At 42.7% G+C, this 14,997-nt stretch overlaps 1 non-coding gene across 1 annotated transcript; it reads right to left on the reverse strand.

The window, feature by feature from the left end:
- Positions 1 to 286: 286 nt before the first annotated feature.
- On the reverse strand, positions 287 to 360 carry Trnas-cga (transfer RNA serine (anticodon CGA)). The gene has a single exon. It is a non-coding gene; the product is annotated as a tRNA-Ser (tRNA).
- Between the last annotated feature and the right edge of the window lie 14,637 nt (positions 361 to 14,997).

Consider the following 14,997-nt stretch of genomic DNA (forward strand, 5'->3'; position numbering starts at 1 on the left):
AAACGGCACTAGATTCATTCATTCTTAACATTACATTACAACAAAAATAACGAAAGAAATATGGCACAAACATTTTTTTAATCAATGCTTTCACTAACACGGGGTCTGTGGTGGACAAAGTGATCAGCTGGCGATCGACACACCACACTAACTGAAACACTAATCGCTTTATCTGACTCATTCCAAGTGAATCCGTGTTATGGCACAAAAGTACACCACAACCAAGCATCTTTACTCTACTATACAAAAAAGAAATGTATGAAACTTCTTGGCAGATTAAAACTGTGTGCCCGACCGAGACTCGAACTCGGGACCTTTGCCTTTCGAGGGCAAGTGCTCTACCAACTGAGCTACCGAAGATTCGGTAGCTCAGTTGGTAGAGCACTTACCCGCGAAAGGCAAAGGTCCCGAGTTCGAATCTCGGTCGGGCACACAGTTTTAATCTGCCAAGAAGTTTCATATCAGCGCACACTACGATGCAGAGTGAAAATCTCATTCGAGAAAAGTATGGTTCGAAAGAACAGGGTGCTGAGTAACATTTATTAGAGCCCTACACCGCAGCAGCGAATTCTTTGCCCTCCTGCTTGTCAAGGCGCCACATCACAATGCCTTCGGCGACTGAAGTCATGGACGGCGGCAATCTGTTATTAATGGCACATTCCCGAAAAATGCAAGTAAGCGGTCTCGCTTTCGGTTCATTTCAGGTACTTTCCTATGAGCCTCTGAAACCCCAATGAGTCCAGTGTGTAGGTGGACCCGTTTGCTGGACTGACGAACCAACTTGACTCCGTGGCACAACTGTGCGTGATGGAATATGCCAAATGTTTAGACGGATGACTCAAGACAAGAAAGTACACCCACGCATCACTCGTTGTGAGCATGATGATATAAGCAGTACCTCTGATGGTTCAGAAGGTGGCTGGCACAGGCTGCAAGTGGCACACCAGCAAAGGACACAAGTCTCGCCGTTTAGGTAGACACCTGCAGTCCTTTACTAGTGAAGTTCCAATACAAGAGTGACGTCTTCCTATCTGCTCGTTTCCTCCTCAGCTCGGTACCAAAACCACAGTTACATTTTATACTCCCCCCACTTTCGCAAAAGTCAATCACGAGCTGGAGCCCGATATTCTTATCTGCAAGGGCGACCTTTGCTCTGCAAACACCGATTTGACCAGTCAGAGACTTTAAAGTTAATTGCGAGAAAAAGGAAAAAAAATATTCACCTTTGTAGCCTCTTTCCCACGCGCTTGCTGTGTCTTTTGCTAACAGAATTCTCTGGATGGAAGCACAGCCCTCCATAAACACCTTGTTATCTCACCTGTTGCGTCCATTTCAAAGTTTCCAAAGAACGGCCACAAACTCGCTAAAAGCCTCGTGCTTTCTCAAATATTATTTGAAACAGAGTCTGGACACCCGGGCGCCAGTCTCCCTGTCCCACGGAAATTCGCAGAACGTTCCAGCTCTTTTGTCAGCTTCCTCCCTAACAAGGTCACATCCTCTGCTTTATTGCCAGTCTACAATGCACTGACCAGTGGAGTGCCGACTTCTCGGCGCTAGTGTCCATACCTAAACGCGCCTGCCTCCCGCCTAACGCCAACTTAATGTGTCTTCATAATGAGACTGCGGAACTCCACCGTCCTGACTCCAAACGTTCTGCAGAAATAAACGCGCTCTGCTGGGTACACCATCGCCGCAGCTTTTACTGCAGTCGTTTAAATCGGCAACCTATACCTTTGAACGCAGGTACACCTTACCGTCATTCCTTCCCTTGAGCATGTAAACATGACCGTTAACTAGTGCCCACAATTTCATCATAATGTATTAAGTCAAATCGCAATTCCGAATCAGTAGTTTGAGTGCCCTGCAATCTCTCAAGGTGCAACTGACAGCAAGGAGCGATTGAGATCTGTGAGCCCTGACAATACCGGAGTGGCAGTATGTTACCCTGTGCACTTCATACGGCCACATGACTTGCCAGATGCGTCCGGCGGAGGTGAGACGTGGAGGCGCCACCTGTGAATCGAATGCGGCCACAAAAGAAATCTAAAAATCTCATTGTCTAGCAATTAGGCAACCACATCGCAATTTACTCTCTACCAGAGCCCTGAAATCACAGTAGATTTCAGTGCATGACACACCCATTCGCTGGACCGTTTTGGCTCACTTATACGACAGAGCGCACAAGGATGCCAAAAATCAAGACTGGTAAACCAAAACCGAATAAGTGTGCTCTCAGCAAACGAGTAGTCCGATTTATTTGAAGTCACACTGTCGATATAGTAAGAACTTCACATCAGGCTTCCCAGTCTAAACTACTCACAAGTGCAGCCAGTCTCAGGACAGGTCCCAACTACCTACCACACATGCCAGAGCTTCGACCAGAAGTGCTTACCTACCAAAATCCCACACCCGAGAGCATCGCACCTCTCCAGAAACAAATTGCGTTTTCCTGGAAAGTGCATGAACGACACAGCTTTCATCCCATGTTGAGCCAATCATAGGGCTCTACAGGCGCTAAATCTCCCGTACCACAAGACAGCACGGACTCATGACAAACCAGGGCAAGAGATAAGAAACCTACGTCTCTGAAAAAAGAAACGTCCAATTACTGGCTTTTTTACGTTTTCGGAGAGGGTGAAGTATGATTTTTTTTTCCAAAGTCGTGCCTTTTCCCATGGCAACAAGTGAACCGATACAAGCTCAAAAAAATGGTTGAAATGGCTCTGAGCACTATGCGACTTAACTTCTGAGGTCATCAGTCGCCTAGAACTTAGAACTAATTAAACAACTAACCTAAGGACATTATACACATCCATGCCCGAAGAACCTGCGATCGTAGCGGTCGCTTGATTCCAGACTGTAGCGCCTAGAACCGGTCGGCCACTCCGGCTGCCTACAAGCTCAAAGATCTTTATCAAAATCATCGGTGCCTTGGAGCTTGTTAGTCGTAGCTATGAGATGTAATAAAGATCCTGTCTCCAAACTTTCCTCAGATGCCGGATGTTTCTTGTACAACCTAGGTGGCCAAGAGGGAAGTGGTTCACTGGCCTATTTTCACTATTGGCAAACACAAAAACTTGTGAATTTTTATTACACATGGCTCTGCACACAAATCCCTGTTTACGAGTCCATTGTGTCGATGTGTTCCTTTAGACCATCTCTCCAGACCTGGCTTGTGCTGACCCATGGCAGATAGCGTGGCATTGTTCTGCTGGTGTCCTATCTCAACAAGGGGCTGCCCTGTCTGCCCTGTACGTCTGTGGGCATGTCTGCTCAGGCTGTTAACTTTCTAAAGCCTTGATCAAGGTGAAACAGGGTGTACTGAAATCCTTAATAATGTTTATTATGCAAAAAATAGGTGAGATATTAACTTTTCCCCTCTCAGTGCTTATTTGTTCGCAATTCATTAGTGTCGATGGACAATGAATTCATCGTCTTCTCTGTGGATGCAAAGTAACATTCGATCAACTTTGGAAATCTCAAAGTACCGAGTATAGAGGACATGGCTGGGGTCTGCAGGTAGGTTGCGCTCAGTGGGAGTGTGGGTCGGCCGGGATGAGTACTGAGATCTTCTGCGCAAATGCAGTAAACACTGCATCCAGATGGCGCAGATGTTAACACAACTGCATAGTAGGTAGGACACCCACTGTTTGACACCCGGTTCGCACATATTAATTTGATCGATTTGCTTCAATAGGAAATGAATCCACCACATTCACTGAGGCTTCACAAAAACGGTCTACCTCCTGGGGAAATGAAGGAATGGAGTACATGGAAGGCGATTGCAAATAGTGGTGCTTGGTGGGAGTGTGGGTTGACCAGGCGGCGTAGCGAGATAATCTCCGCAGTTGCGAGAAACATTGTGCCCGGATGGTGCAGAGGTTAACACAGTTTACTACTAAACAGGAGATCCCGTGTCTGAGTCTCAGTCCGGCACATATTTTCGCTAGGAGCCACTAATTCTGCATGAAGTCCTATTGCAACTGACATCAATAATTTCTTCCCCTTCTGCCACCTCCACCTTCAGTTTACATAATAGTACATAAGTCAATACACAATGCTGAGAGGAAGCTGAAGTAATAAATTCAGGATACTAAGGAGCTAGTCTACAAAATAGGAGACTTACTTTTAACGAAACTACACTCCTGGAAATGGAAAAAAGAACACATTGACACCGATGTGTCAGACCCACCATACTTGCTCCGGACACTGCGAGAGGGCTGTACAAGCAATGATCACACGCACGGCACAGCGGACACACCAGGAACCGCGGTGTTGGCCGTCGAATGGCGCTAGCTGCGCAGCATTTGTGCACCGCCACCGTCAGTGTCAGCCAGTTTGCCGTGGCATACGGAGCTCCATCGCAGTCTTTAACACTGGTAGCATGCCGCGACAGCGTGGACTTGAACCGCATGTGCAGTTGACGGACTTTGAGCGAGGGCGTATAGTGGGCATGCGGGAGGCCGGGTGGACGTACCGCCGAATTGCTCAACACGTGGGGCGTGAGGTCTCCACAGTACATCGATGTTATCGCCAGTGGTCGGCGGAAGGTGCACGTGCCCGTCGACCTGGGACCGGACCGCAGCGACACACGGATGCACGCCAAGACCGTAGGATCCTACGCAGTGCCGTAGGGGAACGCACCGCCACTTCCCAGCAAATTGGGGACACTGTTGCTCCTGGGGTATCGGCGAGGACCATTCGGAACCGTCACCATGAAGCTGGGCTACGGTCCCGCACACCGTTAGGCCGTCTTCCGCTCACGCCCCAACATCGTGCAGCCCGCCTCCAGTGGTGTCGCGACAGGCGTGAATGGAGGGACGAATGGAGACGTGTCGTCTTCAGCGATGAGAGTCGCTTCTGCCTTGGTGTCAATGATGGTCGTATGCGTGTTTCGCGCCGTGCAGGTCAGCGCCACAATCTGGACTGCATACGACCGAGGCACACAGGGCCAACACCCGGCATCATGGTGTGGGGAGCGATCTCCTAGACTGGCCGTACACCTCTGGTGATCGTCGAGGGGACACTGAATAGTGCACGGCACATCCAAACCTTCATCGAACCCATCGTTCTACCATTCCTAGACCGGCAAGGGAACTTGCTGTTCCAACAGGACAATGCACGTCTGCATGTATCCCGTGCCACCCAACGTGCTCTAGAAGGTGTAAGTCAACTACCCTGGCCAGCAAGATCTCCGGATCTGTCCCCCATTGAGTATGTTTGGGACTGGATGAAGCGTCGTCTCACGCGGTGTGCACGTCCAGCACGAACGCTGGTCCAACTGAGGCACCAGGTGGAAATGGCATGGCAAGCCGTTCCACAGGACTACATCCAGCATCTCTACGATCATCTCCATGGGAGAATAGCAGCCTGCATTGCTGCGAAAGGTGGATATACACTGTACTAGTGCCGACATTGTGCATGCTCTGTTGCCTGTGTCTATGTGCCTGTGGTTCTGTCAGTGTGATCATGTGATGTATCTGACCCCAGGAATGTGTCAATAAAGTTTCCCCTTCCTGGGACAATGAATTCACGGTGTTCTTATTTCAATTTCCATGAGTGTACATCACGAAATTTTTAAAATGAGAAGGAATGAAAAGCGTATTTCTATTCTTATGAAGACTCGTTAGTAGTTGAAAGGAGCGTTCATCGGCCAGTATCAGGTGTCATTAAGGTCCTATGTACTGTAGACCAAGTTAAACCACTTCTGAATAAAGAAGAATACGAAGCATATCAATTGCAGGAGGAGTAACAAAGTTATTACAGATTTAAGTCAATTGACTACCTATAGTTATAGGTGACTAAAAACCTAAGCAATCGAGGCAAGAATGTGAAGAATTGATTAGCTTTAGTGTTTAAGGATGGAGGACAAATATGAAAGAAAGGAAAATCATTCTCAAGACATTAATTGGAAATGAGTACCTTTCGATAAACTGTAAATAAACAGAATGGAGCAGTTTGATAACAAAGTATATGCAGGTTCGATGCCTACTTCATAAGACAAGGATTGTCTGGTCAGTCTGTTCTGAAAAGTACCTAGAGTGGGATTAGATTCTTTAGCAACTTCTCTTTAAGCTTAGACTCAGAACCTGTAAGGAGAAAATAACCCTTAATTATAATATTTACAGCAGAGGAGGCAGCAAAGTCGCATAAGCTCTTGGCGGGCTTCGGTAGGCCAGCGCATAATGGCAATGGGAGACATGAGCAGAAGAGAATGGGGACGCAAATGTCCACGAGAGGGTAATGATAGTGCCTTTAATACGGATTTGCGAAGATGCTATGGAACAGTACTGCAACCTTGACATTACTGACGAGCTTCTCATAATTACTTTTAGAGACATCTCCCATATCAATGAAAGACGTGCGAATCTGACCTAAGTTTACAGGAACGTTATCACCTTCTAACAATAAAAGTTGATTGTCGCTCTTGTATGGGAGAAGCTTTGATATTGTTGGGAGTACAGCTCCATGGTATTGATTCTTGACTTACATTTTATGTAATACATGTCGATTGAATGGAAAGATTAAATTAAAATTCATGCCTCGTAAATGACGCTATGAACTCTCGTGAATTCTCGGAAGTTATGTTGGTGAAATGGAGCTATAGGAGTAACTGCTTAAAATAAAAGAAATAAAAAAACTACAGAAAAATGAGTAGCATAGATGCAAATATAATGAAGTACAATGAGCAATATCAGTAATGAGATTATATACGTTTATTTCGTCAGACTGGAGACCCAGCCAAAAATCAGAATTGTAATTTCATGTTCTGACATTTTAAAATATAAGGAAACCTTACAAAATGAAATAGTTTTATTTGGATGCACGCTGCATAATTAAAAAAAGTGTGTCTGAATGATAGATACGGGAGTAATTTGTAACATTCTAACTAAAGGGAAAAATATGAATACATCTAGAATACTTTGTCAATAACAGTGTAAAGTCAAGTTGTCGCAGGTTTAATTAAAATAAAGACTGGAGCCAGGTTAATGTAAGAATAATAAATGTTCACAGTATGGACTAGATACTTAGTAAGATTATGAGATTATCGTAAAAGTTATTTATGCGTTTTTAAACCTGGAATTCTTTATTGAAATGGTTCGTCTGTATTTGTTTAATTTCGTGGGAGAGGGCAGTAAGACGACTACAGTAGCATGTTCGGTACAGCCACCAAGCATAGAGCTAACCGCTATAGTCCACCAGGTGAAGGCCATCGCGCGGTAGAAGATCTTGTCGGTGTGTGTTATTGGCATTGAGGTAAAAAAAAAAGAAGGGAGGTGGCACTGCAGACTTAGGCTGTAGTGGTTTTGAAACCAGAGTGGGTAGGGGCAGCCGCCATTTTAAGTAAACCAAAATTGTTTACGATTGCTTCTTCTTTGTTATTTCTGTCGTGTGCGCGCAACAGCTGTTTTAAATACCAAAAATATACAGCTTACATGAATAACATGGTGTGAGGAAGGCTAGTTCGAATGTTTTTCTCTTCTTGAATGCGTATTTGCTCCAGCAATGCTGCACATTCGGTCTCGTTAACGTAACTTGTTTTCTGATGCTATACTTCCGATAAACAGAGCCACAAGGAAGTGAAGTGAAGAGCTCGCTATCGTAATCAATTTAATTTCACTTCTATTGTTTTTGATGGATAGCAAATGAAAATGGAATTCCGAAACCAGTGCTTGTTTGCTTACTGCTATCGCCCTTCTCCTTGTTTAAACTTTGAACTCGATTGCGCAACGTTTTTATTATTCACGTTTGCAGGAAACTTGCGTACATGTTCTTTGCTAGTCTATAAATGTAGGCCTATGCAGTGGGAACAGAAACAAGGCATGCTATCGTGCATGTCAACAAAGGGCATGATTACTGAAATGTCAAAGAAACAGAACACAAAGAAGAATACCTCCACGAAGAATACAGTTCTTGTTTTATTAGACTGTCAGCGCATTGGTCTCACTGCAGTGTACCCACCTTCTCACTTTTAAATCTTACCTATGATGCGTTATTCAGTGTTTGGCTAGACAGAGCAACTTACAGGATAACAAAAAGGATATAATTTTTCTAACATCTTCCAGCGTTGTGGAATGCTTTAAATGTGACGAAGGGAATGGTCTCAAACGCCTAAGACCCGTTAAAACTGGTATTTTACTTTAATATGAATGTGAGTAACATTTTAGTAATGATAGTCTAACCTCTATTAGTTTCAGGCCTGTGTTTCCAATATAGCCTATTTGCTTATTTTCCCGGAATATTTCTCGGCAGTAAATCTGTCAGTTTTGCAGGAGGAACCAAACATCAAAATTCGGAGGTACGTCCACTTTGACCATCTGTTTTTTTGGATTAGAATTTCATTTTGAGGTGTTCAGAGTATTTACGTCTATATCATACTTTGTGATGCTCGTATATCAAAAATTAATCATTTAGTTGGTTTCATGTTCCACGTATCACTTGCACGTTAAATAGTAATGTTGTGGAACGAGTCATTTTGTATTAACATCTTTTTTGTAATGATGACTCCTTGCTGATAATTTATTAGTTTTTTGTTTTTAATTGAAGACAGACAGATGTTAGTCAGAAATTCCTACCCAAAACCATTTACATATTACAATAATAGATAGCTTTTTGTGGAATAAGAGAGGTTGTCAAAAAGAAATATTTTCAGTATGGTTTCAAATTTTACTTTGCTGTTTGTCCGGAATTTTATATCACTGTATAAGTGATCACAACTTACGGTTGCAGGATTGTGAAAACCCTCTTTGGGATACATAGGCGTAATTAATGTCATTTTTTTCTTCTGGTATTGTAACTATGTACATCCTCGTTCCATTTGAAGTGCAGTTGATTATTTACAACAAACGTCATGAGGGAGTAACTGTACTGTGAATCGGACAGATTGTTACACACTGAGCAGCAGGCAGGAATGACGGAAACCGTTTTAATATAAGTTTTTTACCAAATCCTTACTCACAAACGAAACAAAGCACACACACACACAGACACACAAACACACACACACAGACACATTCACGCAATCATACACACAGAACTCTCACACACATGACCGCTGTCTCTGGCTATTCAAGCCAGAATCTTTTGTTAAAGAAGGAGAAATCTCAACTATGAATAATTACCGGTGAGAGGAATTTATGGCATGAGACGTTGCACGAATTAAAAGTGCAATAAAGTAGCCATCTATTGTGTGGGGACAAACCGATGACACAGTGTGGCTCGGATGTCGAAGGGTTTACGGTTTGGAAGGCAATTAAAAGCACATGAAAGAATAAAAGTAAACAGCAAAACCATAATTCACATACATAAAATAAAATTTTGCTTGAATGGCTCCAGTTACGAATGAAATTTGATTCATTTATACTTGAGATTACGAACGGATCTGTTACGACACTCATAAGCGACGCAAGCCGACAGTTTTCATGAAACATCTACGTCCCCACACAATCAAAGCACCTGATGCTATCTGGGATACGACCGCAAAAGCCGATAAATATTCTGAACGCCGGAAACTGGGCACGGGCACATCACAGGGACGTCACAGCAAAGTATCACCATGTCGAACCGAGGAGGTATCAGTGCGATGAACCTAATGTTTTTGGCTATGTAAGATGGCAAATGTCTGCTGCAAGTTTGTGACGTAATGGCAATTCCCTTCTTTTTCTCTTAGGTGGCTATCGCACTCTGATTAAAATTTAAAATATATATTTTGGCTTCCAATAGCTAACAGCTATTTAGCCGACTAAACGTTAGGTGAAAGAAATGAAAGTCAACCATACCCTGATTACATACCAGCGATACAAATGTAACAACACTAACGATTAAACCACAAATTAATACATAAAAGAAAATATAGGAGCACTAGAAATACAACTGTTCAGAGCCTACATAAATGTACTTAAATGTAAGTAACAAACAAAAAGTGGACGATCAGTGTTGTAAACGAAAATGTAATGGTAGTTTGTTATGTTCTTGTTCTAGTCTCGACAACTTAAGAAGAACATCGGACGCTATTGTATTGACGAAGTTAAAATAAAAGACGTATTTGAAAGTGTGATGTAACCGTTTACTGTCAAGAAATATGAACTGAACATTTATGTGGAACAAAGCTATTTGCTTTTGAATCTGATTTTATTAGAAGAAGATTGATTTTCTTCAACACTGAGTTTTGCTGAAATTACTACGATTATTGGAGTTCGAAGTGAATCAGCTATCGATATTTAAAGGCAAGAGAAAAGACAGTATCCCAAATGTCAACTTCCGAGAAGTCACGAACGTTTATGAAACTGATATTAATCCTCTCTGGACTCCCAAGCTTTTATGAGTTAATTTAACCAGATGATTGAAGTAATTCAAATTTTTTGTGGTGCTTCCTCTGGAAAAGAAGTCTGAAACAGTCAACCTGAGATATCATGCGTACATGATTAAAAGTTTTCGTCAACTGGATGCTAGGTACGACGTCTACTGATTATGTCTTTCTAAGCAATGACGTCCAATAGGAAGCTTTTGACAATGTTGACTGGAATACTCTCTTTCAAATTCTGAAGGTGGCAGGGGTAAAATACAGGGAGCGAAAGGCTATTTACAATTTGTACAGAAACCAGATGGCAGTCATAAGATTCGAGGGGCATGAAAGGGTAGCAGTGGTTGGGAAAGGAGTGAGACAGGGTTGTAGCCTCTCCCCGATGTTATTCAATCTGTGTATTGAGCAAGCAGTAAAGGAAACAAAAGAATAATTTGGAGTAGGTATTAAAATTCATGGAAGTGAAACATGGACGATAAATAGTTTGGACAAGAAGAGAATACAAGCTTTCGAAATGTGGTGCTACAGAAGAATGCTGAAGATTTGATGGGTAGATCACATAACTGATGAGGAGGTATTGAATAGGATCGGGGAGAAGAGAAGTTTGTGGCACAACTTGACTAGAAGAAGAGATCGGTTGGTAGGACCTGTTTTGAGGCATCAAGGCATCACAAATTTAGCATTGGAGGGCACCTTGGAGGGTAAAAATCGTAGAGGGAGACCAAGAGATGAATACACTAAGCAGATTCAGAAGGATGTAGGTTGCAGTAGGTACTGGGAGATGAAGAAGCTTGCACAGGATAGAGTAGCATGGAGAGCTGCATCAAACCAGTCTCAGGACTGAACACAACAACAACAACAAAGGGGAATATGGACCTCAACTGGTGAGCCAAAGATTATTGAACAGCATATCCTCCATCGCTGTCTAGTTTTTCGCACAAATAGTTTTCAGGCTCCCTGTAAACGTCTGCGGTATCCAAAAATAACCCAACACCACCAAACATTTAGGCATACAAGATTAAATTTAACAAGCCAACTGTTTTTTTGTTGTTGATAAAATGGAGGCTTTCACGATCGGATGACACTGACACAGGGTGTATAAGGTCGTCGTCCGCGAGGCTCTTCGGTTCCTAAAGTTTCGTACTGAACTGCGATGGATGTTTTCAGAGGCGTTGCTCCTCCGGTGAGTCTTGGTGACTAAAGGATCTTTCGCATGGATTAACTCTGCTTACCACGTGTAACTAAGGCCACACCCCCTTTTTCTACAGTATATATGTTGTTCTAAGATATCCGACCCGTCAGTCGGCATGATTCAAAAAAGGAGAAGAAACGGCTCTGAAGATACAAAATTTTGAGAAAAATAGTCCTCAGTCGCAAACACAATTAATTTGTGACCTAGGTTGCGGTGTCGCAAGGGACACCTTCTTCGGAAAAAATTAAAACTAAATGTTACAGCATAACGTACCAAAAAGTACGAAAGCTGCGGTCATACCTGACAGCGTCAGATAGTCAGAATTAAAATAAAATGCAACAGAGGTGCAAGCCACTAGGGGCTGCCATGTGTCCTCTGCTACAGTCAGCACAAAACTAAGGGCTATATGTTTCAAAATTTTCTATTATACAATAGTCGCTGATTGACAGCCATGTTAAAAACCTCAAGGCTCTGACGATGTCGAGCACAGTTCTGGACCAAGACTTTCGTGGATCACGATCTTATACACGGAAAGGTTGGCCAGCAGCAATATACATTTTATACCCGCAACCGATAATCACCTGTGTTTACTGGATCGTATTTGTTTTTATTACTGTATGCATTCCGCCGTCAAAGTTATCCATATTATTTGCCATCCACTCTGTAGGTGAAGGACCGGAAGTACAGTATTCGTTAAGTTATTTTCCCCAAACGACACTTTGCCATTCAACTGTGGAGATCAGTCCAGAACACATCTTGAAACGTCCCCTCAGAATAATTAATTAATTACTGTGCTGATAAACCTCTTACATTATTTGATTTTCAAATAGCTGAGCAGAACTGAACGTACTCAGACATTTCGCTCTTTACCTATTCTGATCAACACTAAACTGACACACAATATTTTTAGCGCAACGCAATCTGACTTTCAATAATCCCTGCAAAAGAAAGCCCCTGACTAACATTAACTTATACCTTTCACAAATCATTTACCTCACAAAAATCTTCATTACTCGAACTACTGCAATACAGCGAGCGCCAATACTGCCAGCTAAATAAAAGATTCTAACTGCTGAAGGCACTAACTACTGATAGGCATAGTTAGCAAATGAAAGATTTTGATAGAGAACAAACAATGTATTTACCTTAATAGTGTTCTAAAATCATAATATACATAGCAGTTCATGACATCGAGTCTTACAAATTTACTGTCTCTGATGGACACAGGTCCAGATCATCCTCTCTCAAAACTCTACCATCTCCCTCTCCACATCCACCACTGCTGGCGGCTCACCCCCAACTGCGCAACGCTACGCGCTGTTAACAGCCAACAGACCAACACAACAATGGCGAATATTCCAACAATGCAAACCAGCTACAGACTGCACACAGCACAGTCAGTGATTTTCATATAGAGCGCTACACGGCGTTACCAATATAGAGATCTAAACAGGCTACTTAAAATCTAAGGTGACAAATTAAATAAAACTATGCCCTTATTGTAGGGGAAATAAAATTGTCTGTCGTTGCTGTAAGATACTGCGTAAAAGGTATCGCTTTAGAGGTGTAATCTTTCTACATGTGCATTCAGTCTATTGTCCAAATCTATGTCTATGACACTCAGCCGAATTGACGGTGACGGTGAGGGATGGAAATGTCTGAGGTGATTTTCCACGCACACACGTACACACACACTCCCTCTCTCCATGCTCCCTCCCCTCTTCCACTCGGCAGTGGGGACGTTTCTGTCAGGTCGCAAAGCCCTCGCTGTACGGGGAGCCCGAGACCTGTCACCGCGCGTCACTCTCCTTTTGAAGGTTTTAATTAAAAACGTCCGCCGCCGTGCCCCCTTTACCGGCAAACAATGTATTGAATCCATCGGCCGAGTATAGCCTCTCCCGCCCCTCGCCCCTCCCTCTCCGAACACCACCACCCACTGCTGCCGTCACCTACTCCGGCGAAATTTCTGTCAACATTTTAATGAATAATTCGCAGGTATTGTGAATGGACGCACCCCCTGCCTGACAGGCCCGAAACAAAAACCCTAATATCGCAGGAATGTGACTTTTTTTTACGGTGCTCTGTATCTACAAGATTACTCGAATCTGAGCCTCTCACCTGATAAAATTTTAATGAGACGCCGTAGCGACATTGCAGTGATCTACCTCATTTGATAGGTATTTAAGGGCCACAGTTAATTCCCTGAATTTCAGAAATTACACTAATTGTAACAGTCTGTCATACGTGTTCCGCTGGTTGTCGTGCTTAGGCAGATTCATGTTGTAACCTCCCCACAGTAAAATAATATAAATAATATTCACATTTAGTGTAACCTCCCAACAGAAAAGTTCTGAAACCTCCCAACAGTACAAAATGTAACTATAACATTGGCATTTAGCGTAACCTATCAATAATATAATGGACTAATCTCTCGATTAAAAAAATTGTGACTCACTTACAACCTTTCAATAATTGACTGTGAATTTAAACTGGTAAATTTTGGACGTCAGCAGTGCTGTGTCATGGCCCTGAAAGATCATTCAGAATCAATAGAAAATTCTTACCTCATTTAGGTCGCCGAATAACGCGTATATATCTGCTCCTATAAGAGATTTTTCTGGCACAAGCACAGTGCATTGCTGGCCGATAGATTTGTCATGTACAAAAAGAAACAACTAATTTTTCTTTGCAATAATCAGGGTGACCAAGGATTGGAGAAATTAGTAAAATCTTTAAATTGAGTTGAATGATTGTCGGAAGTTAATTTTTATAAAAAAGTTTATTATTAAGAGATTTCTTTTTAAAAGCATTTACATGGGACTTTATATAACAATACTACATATGCGCGATGCTGCTTTTACCTTATACTACAACGCTCAGGCTCAGCCATCGCTCCACACGACCGGCCCAGCCAGCACGACACACCATACTGCTAGCTACTTCTACTCCTACTGCCACAGAGTTCCTACTGCAGTCAACACTGCTCTCTGGTCTGAGATTCTCTTATAGCTTACATATCGCAGGCAGCAATCCATCGAAATTACGTCTGCTCGAGTGCGCTAGCAACAAATTCTTTAATCATGGACCTCTTACAATGTTATTTTGACTTTGCGACCGTATGCCATCTTGTCGTGGCAGTCATAATATACCTAAGAGAAATAGTGTGTTCTGTTTATCTGTGAATAGTGCACACGTTTTTTTGTTGTCGTACCGAATAATTATAGTTACAGCGCTGAAACTCACAGAGATGCAATGTGGGTTATAGTTATCGTATGGCAGTGAAACTTTCCTGATACTGTAGTGCGTAAATGCTGAACCGATTGATGCTAGGAAAAATAGTTCCAAGTTTGGTAGCCAGTTGGAAATCTGGCGCTGTGAATACAAGGAAGATGGATTAGGAACAGGACACAGGAAGAAAAGATGAAACAAGCGTTTCGTTTTATTAATAACGTCTGCTTCCTCTTGTCAAGTAAGTTAAAACATATATATATATATATATATA

Source organism: Schistocerca gregaria, chromosome 8, assembly GCF_023897955.1.
Source record: "Schistocerca gregaria isolate iqSchGreg1 chromosome 8, iqSchGreg1.2, whole genome shotgun sequence".
In the NCBI taxonomy this organism is placed as follows: Eukaryota; Metazoa; Arthropoda; class Insecta; order Orthoptera; family Acrididae; genus Schistocerca; species Schistocerca gregaria.